Here is a 12,493-nt window from a genome sequence, read left to right on the forward strand (position 1 = left end):
CAACAATCTTAGAACCTGGTCCTAAATTCAGTGTGTGAAACACCTGGATGATTTGTGGAAGTTCAGCTGAAAGCCAAGTTTAAAGTCGCACAAGACCAGCACAGTGTTATGAGTGTACTAAGTCGTGAGATTGTTTTGGATCATTTGACCATGTGCCGGCCTTTGGTGAACTTTGTGCTGGCATCAGGCGGGCTCACTTCAGTAGCACCATGAGTCAGGGCACCGGGGCACCTTGCACTCTGGCTCTATGCACTGTACAACTGTGACTTGAAGAGTTTGTTATTGAATGTCCACCTGAATTAGAGTGGTCCCTAGAGGCAGACCCTAAGGTGAGGGTTTGGGGAGGGGTCCTTAGAAGCCCCAGGAGCAGCACAGGGCAGTGGGAGGGGGAGGAAGGAGAGAAGGCCATAGCAACACCGTCCATCTCCTGGTTCAGTCTCCAAATGGCCACAATGGCCAGGGCTGGGCCAGGCTGAAGCCAGGAGCCCGGTATTCCATCTGAGTCTCCCACGTGGGTGCAGGGGCTCAAGCACTTAGCCCATCTTGCACGGCTCTCCCAGGCGCATTAGCAGGGCGCTGGATCAGAAATGGAGCAGCTGGGATTCGTGGAATGCCAGCATTGCAGGTGGCTTAACCTGCTGTGCCACCATCCAAAAGCGATGCTGTGAACAGGGAGCAGGTGGGACACTCACAGCGACCATGGAGCCGGTGGGCCCTGGGCCCCGGGCAGGAGGTGGAGTGGGAGGTGATACATGCTTTGATCTGGTCTTTTCATTGCTTTCTCCCAGAGCTGGCGGATGGCGAGTGGGCCTCAGTGGCGAGTTCCTCATTCTCTGCCCCAACCGGTCCAGTAGCCCCTCGGGGTTTGTGAAAGGAAGAGCGTGTTCCTGCTTTAACAGGGCTTCGATCCTGCAGTTTGCTAAGTGAGAACTGGGCATTCTTGCTAAGTGAGAACTGGGCATTCTCGTGCTCAGGTCCATCTGATTCCTTCTGGGAGGCCGCTTTTGTCACCGTGTTAGCTGGAAGGCCATCTGGGCCACTGCGGAGATGTTTTTATGAACTCACATTTCTTTCCAGATGCAAGGTTCGGGGAGGGGGTTGTGGGCTGGTGAGAGAGGCTGCAGTTGACCTTTCTTCCTCTTTATTCTGATCCAGAGCCTTGGGGCATTAACTTAACGCATGTTGTCACAGGCACTTGATTCAGCTCTGCTTGGTGACTGAATGGCCCTTTACAAAACTCTGTGTTCGGCCGGCACCGCGGCTCACTAGGCTAATCCTCTGCCTGCGGCGCCGGCACACCGGGTTCTAGTCCCGGTCAGGGCGCCGGATTCTGTCCCAGTTGCTCCTCTTCCAGGCCAGCTCTCTGCTGTGGCCCGGGAGGGCAGTGGAGGATGGCCCAAGTGCTTGGGCCCTGCACCCGCATGAGAGACCAGGAGAAGCACCTGGCTCCTGGTGCCAGATCGGCGCAGCACGCTGGCCGCAGCGACCATTGGTGGGTGAACCAACGGCAAAAGGAAGACCTTTCTCTCTGTCTCTCTCTCTCACTGTCTAGCTCTGCCTGTCAAAAAAACAAAATGAAACAAAACTGTGTTTGGAACTGGGTATTGCTCTCATGCTATATGGACTTGACCTTTTAGGAATCTAACGAGACTTGCTTTGCCTGTGCCCCAATCAGATTTGCTCTACAGGTTATTGTCACCCAGGGCAAACACAGTCTGTATCTGGAAAGCAGGGCCACCTGCCAGCCACTGCCAGGTGCATGTTGCGTTTGGGAGTTGTGTCAAAATATCTCTGTGATCTCAGAACTAAGCCCCACAAGAAGTCAACCCTGATCTCCCTGAAAGCCGTCCCAAGGAAAATGATTAAGAATCAGTTAACGGGGCTGGCGCTGTGGCTCACTAGGTTAATCATCCGCCTGTGGCGCCAGCATCCCATATGGGCGCCGGGTTCTAGTCCTGGTTGCTCCTCTTCCAGTCCAGCTCTCTACTGTGGCCAAGGAAGGCAGTGGAGGATGGCCCAAGTGCTTGGGCCCTACACTCGCATGGGAGACCAGGAGAAGCACCTGGCTCCTGCCTTCGGATCGGTGCAGCGCACCGGCCATGGCAGCCATTTGAGGGGTGAACCAATGGAAGGAAGACCTTTCTCTCTGTCTCTCTCACTAACTCTACCTGTCCAAAAAAAAAAAAAAAAAAAAAAAGAAGAAGAAGAATCAGTTAACAAAATCACTTTTGGTGACTGAGGTGGTCCTTAACCTGGGTGTTTAAAGACAGCTGAGTGTCAGAGCTGAGCAGGATACAGTGGGTATCATTGGATGTTTGGTATCACGCACCAGGCCCTGGGCTTGGAGCTGGGGTGCAGTGGGGAGCAGAGGAGGCCCCTGCCCTTTTGCTGTGCTGGGAGGCACGCAGATGTTGACAAGGAGCCCGGTGCGCTGTTGATTGCAGCTGGGAAAACCACCATGGAAGAAACCCAAGAGGAACGCTCGAGGGGAACGGGCTGGTCTTGGGGGTCCAGCAGTGACGATGGCAGAGTTGCAGGAATTGTCCAGACAGAGGAAGAGAGTGCTGGAGGCATCAGGCTGTTCTGGACACGTGAGGTCCAGGTTCAGTAGCTGAGCTGGAGACATCCACCAGCTGTCTCCCATGCTACCTTGGGGCCTGCTTTGGGACCCCCTTGGGAGGGGTGGGGAAGCCACAGGAATGATCAGGTGGCTTCTTTGAGCTAGAGTGTGGTGAGGTTGGGAAGAGGCAAGAGGAAGGGACCGGGAAAGCTGCTGGCTCATTCCTCGCAGGCAGTGAGGGCCCTAGTGATGCTCACCAGACCACAGCTGGGTTTGTTGCCCCATGGGTGTGTTTTCCCTAGACCCTGCAGTAGGCCCAGGCTAGCTCAGGAGCTATCCTCACCCCTGCTGTAGACACTGCAAGAGCTCCCTTCTAACCCGCTTCCTTGGCCACAGCCTCCCTGCTCTGCACACAGGGCAACTCCTGTGGTCTCCATCCAGGACCTAAGGAGCTGTCCTCCAACCATCGGCCTTGCATCACCTGAGAGCTTGTTAGAGATGCAGAATAGCCTCTGTGTGTTTTTTGTTTTTTTTTTTTTAAGATTCATTTATTTGAAAGTCAGCGTTACACAGAGAAGGAGAGACAGAGAGAGAGAGAGAGAGAGAGAGGTCTTCATCTGCTGGTTCACTCCCCAATTGGCAATAAGGGCTGGAGTTGCACTGATTCAAAGCCAGGAGCTTCCTCCAGGTCTCCCACATGGGTGCAGGGGCCTGGCCCTTGGGCCTTCCTCCACTGCTTTCCCAGGCCATAGCAGAGAGCTGGATTGGAAGTGGAGCAGCCGGGACTCGAACTGGTGCCCACAGGGAATGCGGCAGCTTTACCTGCTATGCCACAGCACCAGCCCCAGCCTCTGTGTTTTAACAGGGTCCCTGCTTTCTGTTCAGGAGACGCAGTCACTCAACCCTGCTGCCCACGAGAGGAATGGCGGAGGCTTTATAGACATAACTAAAACTGCCACAGGCATTACTTACTATTCGTAGCAATTTTTAAATTTATTTATTTGAAAGGCACACAGAGAGAGAAAGAGATCTCATCCACTGGTTCAGTCCCCGAAGGCCCACAACAGCCAGAGCTTGGCCAGGCTGAAGCTGGGACTGGTGGACCCAATCCAGGTCTCCCCCTTGGGTGGCGGGGACCCAGCCACTTGAGCCCCGCTGCTGCCTCCCAGTGTCTGCATTAGCGGGAAGCTGGAGTCAGGAGCAGGGCTGGGGCTTGAACCCAGGCCCTCTGGTGTGGGACGTGGGCCTCCCCTGCAGCGTCCAGCCGCCCACCCCAACAAATGCTTTGAGCTGATGCGAATATCCGGACTTGTCCTCAAACTTTGCTCTCAAACTTTGCAATGTTGTTTTTCAGTTGATCTTGCCCTCAGCCACTCTTTTTGTGACGCTCTGTGATTTTCTGTTTCTCTCGTTCCTTCTGTGTTTATTATGTGGAATTATTTTGTAAGGAAGCTTCCCCCTTACCCTGCATTTATTTCTTCATCCAATCGTTTATTTATGTAGATATGGCCTCAGAGATATTTATTCTTTGGGTAAGACAGGTTCCTTTTTTTTTTTTTTAAAGTGTCTTGCACCTTCACTGCCTCCCGCAGTCTGCAATAGCAGGAAGCTGGAGCCAGGATTCCAAGTACTCTGTTGTGAGACCTGGGCACCCTTCCTGGTTTAACCACTGGGCCAAACACCTGTTAGTCGAGAGTGGGAAAGAGCCGCTGTGCGTCGTGGTGGGGAAGCGTGTGCAGGCCGGGGCCGGGTAGACAGTGGATGGAGCAAAGCGTGTATAAGGGTCAGTGAGAGGGAGGCCTTGGCAAGCTCAGGGGACACTCTGCTCTCAAAACAGGCCCCAGGAAGGCTTGGGAGCGCTGGCTTCAACATCAGAACTTGAAGGAGCTCCCACTCACTAGCTTTCCCTGCACGATGTTTTCCCTGACAACCTTGGGAAACTGACTATTGGAACTTTAATTTTCTTGGCCCCACATCCTGGCCTCTGGAGTTGTGTTATTCAACCTTGGCACCATGGACGTTTGGACTGGATAATTAATTGTCTGGAGATCGGGAGAGGGGAGGTGCATCTTGTGCCTTGTAGGATGTGTAACATCCTCTGGCCTCTAGGCTCTAGAAGCTGGTAGCATCCTGTGTATTCCCCCAGCAGGGACCACCCGAATGTCTCCAGGCAGTCACTCCCTGCTAAGGATCACTCATCTGAGATGATCTGGGATCCACAGGATCCGCTGGCCGGTGCCTTTGAACGACCAAGACGACCCTGGCGTTCGCCTGTGGGTTTCCTGCAGCAAGGACCACGCGGATGTGGTGTGAACGCTCTGTGCTGCAGCAGCGGGTCCCATTTTCTGGGGAGCATCTGCTGGTCCTCTTAGCCCACAAGCCGGGCTGGTCCAGAGGAAACAGAGCTCTGGTTGTCGGAGGGTCTTCACTAGTTCCACGCAGGGCTGCCGTGGTTATGGGCTGGCCTCCTGAGAGAAGGTTCTTTTGCTTTCTCTGGGGACACAGGGCTCTTCACACTGGTTGGTGGTTCTAATCCAACATGCCACCTGCTGAGTGCACTGTTCCTTAGACTGCTGGGCATGCTGGGCTTCACTCTTGCACTCTCGGTTCCGTTATACAAACACGCTTGCATGCAGACCGAATGGTTTCTCACCTTCCGCAAGTTTTGAGTAAGACATTCCCCTTTCAGACCCAGCAAGGTGACAGAGATTAAGGTCAAGGCCAAGGCTGAGACTGAGATGACCTTGCACAGTCGCTGATGCCATCTGTTGGCGGCTGGCAGAAGTGATGCCCTGTGCCCGGATGGAGTTTGTGGATTGCACAGAAAGTTGGCAGCTGAGAGCCTTCTTTCCACCCGGGAGCACAGGACTGGCTAGGATTAGGGAGGGGAGGGAATGTGGGTTTGCTTTGTGGATCTTGCATCGGTAATCAGATGCTGCCGGGAGTCCAGAGCTGAAATAATTTTCAGAGGATTTCCCTGGGATGCCATTGGGACTTAAATCCACTACAAATCAATTGTGAGTTAAGGAATTGGGCCATGGGGAGATCACAGAGCAAAAGGGGATCTCTGAACCAAAGATTGTATCTTCTGGGGCTGGCGTGGTGGCGCAGCGGGTAAAGCTGCCACCTGCACTGCGGGCATCCTGTGTGGGCCCAGGCTTGTGTCCCAGCTGCTCCACTTCTGATGCAGCTCCCTGCTAATGCTAATGGGAAAGCAGTGGAGGATGGCCCAGGTGCTTGGGCCCCTGCACCCATGTGGGAGACCTGGAAGAAGCTCCTGGCTTCTGGCCATTGTGGCCATTTGGGGAGTGAACCAGTGGGTGGAAGATCTCTTTCTCTCTCTCTCCCTTTCTCTCTGTAATTTTGCCTTTCAAATAAATCTTTAAAAGATTGTGTTTTCTGTAGGGCTGGTGTGCAGTGATTACTTGTGGAATTTGATTATTGAGTATATTCTGTCTTCATTCAAAATGCTTTCAATACTTACCTGGCAGGGGAGGTACCAGAATCATAAAGTGCTTCCAGAGTGTGCACTTGTGTCTATACTAATCCTTCTAGGCAGACAAAGCCCACATTTCTGGTGATAAACCTAGAAATTGCGTTTCTTAGGTCCACAGTTCCAGTTGATAATGAGAGCCAGAATTAGTCCAGCCAGTGGGTTCTCAGCTCTAGCTGCCTGTAAGAATATCCTGGAAAATGTGGGGAGAGGGGGCAGTGGCGGCCCCCTGTTGGCGTTGCTGATTCAGTTGGGCCAGGATCATGGGCTTCCCTTCGGAATGCACAGTGAGTCTCATGGGCAGCTGGGTGGTGACTACTACTCAGGGTGTGGTCAGCAGCTATGGGAACTCCCCAAAAATGTAGAGTCCCAGATGTCACCCCGACCTTCTGAATCAGAATTTGCATTTGGGGGCCAGTGCTGTGGCGTAGTAGTTGGCTAAGCCTCTGCCTGCAGCACTGGCATCCCATATGGGCACCAGTTTGTGTCCCAGCTGCTCCTCTTCCGATCTAGCTCTTTGCTTATGGCCTGGGAAAGCAGTAGAAGATGACCCAAGTGCTTGGGCCCCTGTACCCATGTGGGAGACCCAGAAGAAGCTCCTGGCTTTGGATTGGCGCAGCTCTGGACATTGTGGCCAACTGGGGAGTGAACCATTGGATGGAAGACCTCTCTCTCTGCCTCTCCTTCTTCATGTCAAAGAAATAAAAAAAAAATAAAAATAAAGAATTTGCATTGGAGGCTGGTGCTGTGGCGTAGCAGGTGAAGCCGCCGCCTGCAGTGCCGGCATCTCATATGGGTGCCGGTTCTAGTCCCAGCTGCTCCACTTCCAATCTAGCTCTCTGATATAACCTGGGGAAGCAGTAGAAGATGGCCCAATTGCAAAAAAATTTGCATTGGAACAAGATCTTCAGATGAGGGGCCCGTGTTGTGGTGCAATGATTTAAGCCATTGCTTGCAATTTTGGCATCCCATGTTGGAGTAGCTGTTTGAGTCCCAGCTGCTTCAGATCTGACTTCCTGCTAATGCGCCTGGGAAGGCAGGGGTGCTTGGGCCTGCACCCGTGTGGGAGATCTGGATGGGGTTCCTGGCTCCTGGCTCCCACCTGGCCCGGCTCAGCGTGTTGTGACCATCTGGGAAGTAAACCAGCATCTCTTTCTCTCTTCCTCTTCCTCCCTCTCTCTCCCCGGCCCTCTGTCCTCTTTTCAAGTAAATAAATAAATCTTAAAAAAAAAAAAATCCTCAGATGATTCCCAGGCACGGTGATGTTTGGAAACACTGGGTGTTGTCTTAGGGGTCTGGTATTTCATCTTTACCGTTAGGCAATATATTCGGCAGTTTCCCATTGCTCTACTGAAACACCGGAGCCAGGTAACTATAAAGAGGTTGACTTAGCTCGCAGTTCCAGAGATGGCCTTGTTGGCGGCGTCCCGAGGTGGCACAGGACCTCAATGGGGAGAGACCAGGGATTGTGTGTGTGTGTGTGTGTGTGTGCGCCCTCTGCTCTCTCCCTCATTACAAAATCCCCAAACCCAATTGTGGGGGCTGCACCCCTGAGGACCTTATCTAGTGCTGACCACGCCCCTAGGGCCCCGCCTCTATACACGAGAGTGGGGGTCCTCACAGCGGGGATTGGCTTTGGACGCGGGTGCCCTTAGGGGGTATTGGCTCATAGAGTTCAAGGCCAGGTTTGGATGGGCCCTGAGCCTTCCCTGCCCTGTGTGTTCCCCCATGCCCTCCAGACTGCAGTGGGAGGGAGCCCAGGAGCACCCCCCACTTCCTTCTCCTAAATGTCTCACTCACTGCGTGTGGGGGTGTTCCACAGCCCTGCGGTCTGGGTACATCACCCTGCAGTCCCTGAACCCTGAACCCAGGGCCTGTTTGTTGCTTGTCCTGGAAAACTGGGAGGCGGTGCCTTTTTTGCTTACACAATAGAGGGTGTTGAAGGGTGCGTTTGTGTTTGGAGGTTCAAATGGCAGGAAGGCGCTGTGGGCACCTGGCTCCTCCCAGCTGGACGGGGGTTGCGGTTGGCCGGGTGGCACTGGCAGCACCAAGGGAGTCCCCTGCCTCTCTGAAAGAGACCCTTTTCAGGCCATCGCCTGAAACCCAGGAGAGCCCGTCTGGGCTTTTCTCAATCCGCAGATCCATTTTGGGCAGCGCCTAAAGGAGACACAGGCGTCCCTGTTTGGCCTCTTTTTGGGAAGCCAAGAGCCTTGGCTGCTTTTCCCGCTGTGATGAAGGAGCAGAGCCGCACGAGCCCCGGCCCCCTCTCTTCCCCTCTCCCCTGGGCTCCCTTCCACCATCTCCTGCCCTGCGTCCAGTTCCTTCCGCAGGGGACAGCAGCAGCCAGCAGACTGGGGGAAGCCACCGAGGCTTGGTCCCCTGGAAACCAGGCTTCGCCGCCTCTTTCTGGAAGCCTTGGGAGGTCTTGGGGAACCGACCTGCAGAGACAAACCAGCCGTTAGTGGCCCCTGGCCCCGAGCCCGCGCCAGCACCGGTCGCTCCTCTGAACTCAGAGGTTTGGGAAAAACCGCAAAGCAGCCTTGTGCTTTTGTCCCTCTTGCGTGTGTGCGGGTTTGTGTGTTTCCTTCCTCTGGCCTCTCTGTTCTCTGCCCTCCTCCTGCTCCCCGGACTGCTCCTGGGTTGCCCACAGTGATTCCAGCAGTCGGTACTGAGGACGGAGGGAGCAGGCCAGGTTCCCTGGGTGTCACCCAATGGTAGCTGAGCCACATGGGGACACGGGTTTCTCTGCAAGTGAGACTCTGCCTGGCCCCAGCCTCAGGTGGGATGTTTGTTTGCTGTGCTCTTTGATACATTGCCTGCATGTTCACACACACACACACACACACACACCCTGCATGCCCTTGGTCAGCCGGGAGGGCCTTGGTGCCAGGCTGTCAGGTTTTCCTCTTTTGTTCTTGGACACACAAAGTGCTCTGTCAAAAGGACATGGTGAAGTTGTCATGGGAAGACGTCACTGGCTGGACTAACTGAGCCCTCCTTAACTTGAGGGCGGGGCGGTGCAGCTCTTCCACTCGTGTGTCCACATCTCCCTTTACAAATGAGCAAGCGATGATGTGGTTCCTGATCGTCACTGTCATCTTTTTGACTCTCAATCAAGAAGACTTTCTGGGCCCACGCTGTGGTGCGGTGGGTTAAGCCGCTGCCTGCAGTGCTGGCATCCTGTATCAGTGTCAGTTTGAGTGCCAGCTGCTCCACTTCCAATCCAGCTCCCTGCAAATGCTCCTGGAAAAGCAGCAGAAGATGGCCCGAGTGCTTGGGTCCTTGCAACCCCTATAGAGTTTCAAATACATAAAAATAAACCTTTTTTTTTTTAAAGAAAAGAATTTCTTTCTCTTTGAATCCCATAACTCTCCTCTGAACCAAGAACAAGTGGAAAGAGACCAAGTAAGTCGAAGATTATGCTTTTTTTGTTTTCTGAAGGAGAGAGAAAAAATTGGAACCATAAAATAATGCTTATCTTTAAATCTTGCCTCCTGATTTCGCAAGGTACCGTTCATTTACCTTCTAAGGACTGGTGTGTTAGGAAACTGGTCAGTGACATGTGCAGTGTGCTGTGTGAGTGAAGGCATTCTCTTCTGCAATGCTCATTTCTATTTCAATGCTCGCCTCAGTACTTTAATTAATACTGTTTATGCTCACTGATGAATAATTCAGAGTCACACAAGCAACAGATGTCAGAGGATTCAAAATGACTTTCCCTGAATTATTTATTATTTCCAAAAAAGTAACAGGTTTGTTGAACAAGTAATTGGCAACACAGATGTAGATCAAGGTTTGTCAGCAGGCAACAAGGTCTGATCCTGCGTGCTTATAACCAGCGCTGTACTGTGGAAGAGCCGTTCGCCTGACGCTCTGGTGTAGTAGAGAGTCGTTGATTCGTCCTGTGGCTGACAAGCTGGAACCTTGTTTGATGTCCACGTCGTCTACAGATGATGCAGCACCAATGGGACTTCATGCAAAAATGCAACGAATGAGGGCCGACTCCGTGGCATAGTAGGCTGAACTTCCGCCCAGCATCCCATATGGGCACTAGTTCAGGTGCCGGTTGCTCCTCTTCTGATCCTGCTCTCTGCTATGGCCTGGGAAAGCAGTGGAAAACGGTGCAAGTCCTTGAGTTCCTGCACTCGCATGGGAGACCCGGAAGAAGCTCCTGGCTCCTGGCTTTGGATCGATCCAGCTCCAGCAGTTGCAGCCATCTGGGGAGTGAATCAGCGGATGGAAGACCTTTCTGTCCCTCCTTCTCTCTATCTGTAACTCTGCTTCTCAAATAAATAAATAATACAAAAATGCAACAAATGGATGTGGCCTTGCAAATATCTCTCAGACAAAATGGCTCAATGCAGGTTTGCGAAGAGGGACCATTTCTCTGTCTGCATGGGTCTGTTAAGATTAGAGATCTAGAAAAACAGAAATTCGACAGGTGTGTGAAGATGGCCTGTGGGTAAGAATGTTCTGAGGTGCTGTTTATCACAGAATTTTAAAAAAGAAAACTCCAGTGTACAATAATGAGAGATTAGATAGATGCTGGTGTATCCAAGTAATGGAATATCAGGTAGTTGTTAAAATGATAGATGTATTATTTTTACTTGGAAAAGTCTCAGCGTGTTAAATAGAAGATGCTAGGAAGTGAGAGAGGTTATCAGCCAGTATGGTTTCATTTCCGTAAAAACTACGTGTCTGTGGGGTTTTTATGGTAGGCCTAGAGAAAAGTCTAGAATATTAATAACGGTTGTTTAGGGGTAGTGGTAGTGACTTTTCCTCTGCTTCACGTATTTTTTTCACTGTTTCCGCTATAAGTACGCATGTCATGGTCATAGTAAAAGACCAAGCTGATTGAGCAAGCAGTCCAACAGCATTGTGACTCGGGGTGACTGTTTCTTGTTAACAGCAGGAGGTGGGATCCACGGGTGCCTCTGTTTGTCCAGATCTGTACGGACTCAGGTTCCTTCCATCCTGGGCTCCTCCGTTCCCAAAGGCCTTGTCATCTCCCTGGCCAAGGCTGTCAAGAGAAGAGTGGGTGTGGCCCAGGCACACTTCTTGTCTCAAGGCCCTGCTCCCATCCCTCGCTGTCTCCCACTGTAAGGAGCAAGATCCGTGCAGACAGCTGTGGGGCCAGCTCCAGCGCTGTGCTGGGGAAGGAGGAGAAAGTGAATTTTGCCAGGCAGCTTCCAGTCCCTGCGACCTGTGTCACCTTGTTTAATAAAAGACAACAAAAAAGACTTTGAAAGGAAGTGGAGTGTAGGATAAGATGTTTTCGGAGGGCATTTCTGTTAGGAATAAACACACCGCAGGGCGTGGATGCTGCAACACTGCCCTCAGCATTTGCAGACTGACTGAGAAGCCGGATGGTCACCAGTCCCAGGGGTGTGTGCCAAGGGCTAGAGGAACGTCCAGGGAAGTGTGGAGGAGGGACTCTGCAGGGCTCGGGGAGTAAGGCTTAGGTGCTGCGGAAAGCGAGCAGTGCTGCCTCCTTAAGGTGCCAGGATTTGCTGTACTTTAGAGGAAGCACAACTGTTTGTTGTCTGATATCTTAGGGCAGCCCAGCCTCTGCGTCATCGAGGCACTGAATTGGGTGAGCGTTCCTACTTTGAATCATAATTTAACGTCCTAACTGAGCTGCAGGTAGCTGCGGTTTACTGTAAGTCCTTGTTGAACACATCACAGTGATCTGTAACATGAATCTCTTGGAAGACCTACACTTTAAAGGAAACTTTTCATGTGAAAACCAGCTTTTGGGGCCAGTGCTATGGCGTAGCCAGTAAAGCCACCACCTGCAGTGTTGGCATCCCATTTGGGTGTCGGTTCAAGTCCTGGCTGTTCTGCTTCTGATCCAGCTCTCTGCTATGGCCCGGGAAAGCAGTGGAAGATGGAAAGTGGTGGAAGCCCAAGTCCACCTGCACCTGCGTGGGAGACCCGGAAGGTGCTCCTGGCTTTGGATCAGCTCAACTCCGGCCATTGCGGCCATCTGGGGAGTGAACCAGCAGATGGAAGACCTCTCTCTCTCTCTCTGCCTCTCTGTAACTCTGCCTTTCAAATAAATCTTTAAAAAAAAAAAAAAAAGAAAGAAAACCAGCTTTTAAATAAACTTTAAAATATACAATCTTAAAGTTTTTTAATACAGTTATCCTGAATAGAGTCTTCCTAGATTTATTTGAAAGGCAAATCAAAAGCATTTTGAATAGATGGGTTTTCCTATCCTGGGTAGAAATTGATCTGTCTTTGATAGATTTTTAGTAATCATACGATTAATCATGTAGTTAATCATATAATTAATCATTCCTTCACAAGAGGATTACACTTTTCATATCTTTTGCTTCACATCTGGTTTTTTTAATCCTTTTTGAAAAAAAAATTAAGTTTATTTGAGAGGCAGAGAGAGAGAAAGGCCCCATCCATCCACTGATCCACTCCCTCACATG

The 12,493-nt window shown here is 51.8% G+C and overlaps 1 protein-coding gene across 1 annotated transcript in view; it reads left to right on the plus strand.

Annotated features, from left to right (window-relative positions):
- The window catches only part of PITPNC1 (phosphatidylinositol transfer protein cytoplasmic 1), a 277,922-nt gene that overhangs the window by 66,327 nt on the left and 199,102 nt on the right, over window positions 1-12,493 (plus strand). The window lies entirely within an intron of this gene.

This window comes from Oryctolagus cuniculus, chromosome 17, assembly GCF_964237555.1.
Source record: "Oryctolagus cuniculus chromosome 17, mOryCun1.1, whole genome shotgun sequence".
In the NCBI taxonomy this organism is placed as follows: Eukaryota; Metazoa; Chordata; class Mammalia; order Lagomorpha; family Leporidae; genus Oryctolagus; species Oryctolagus cuniculus.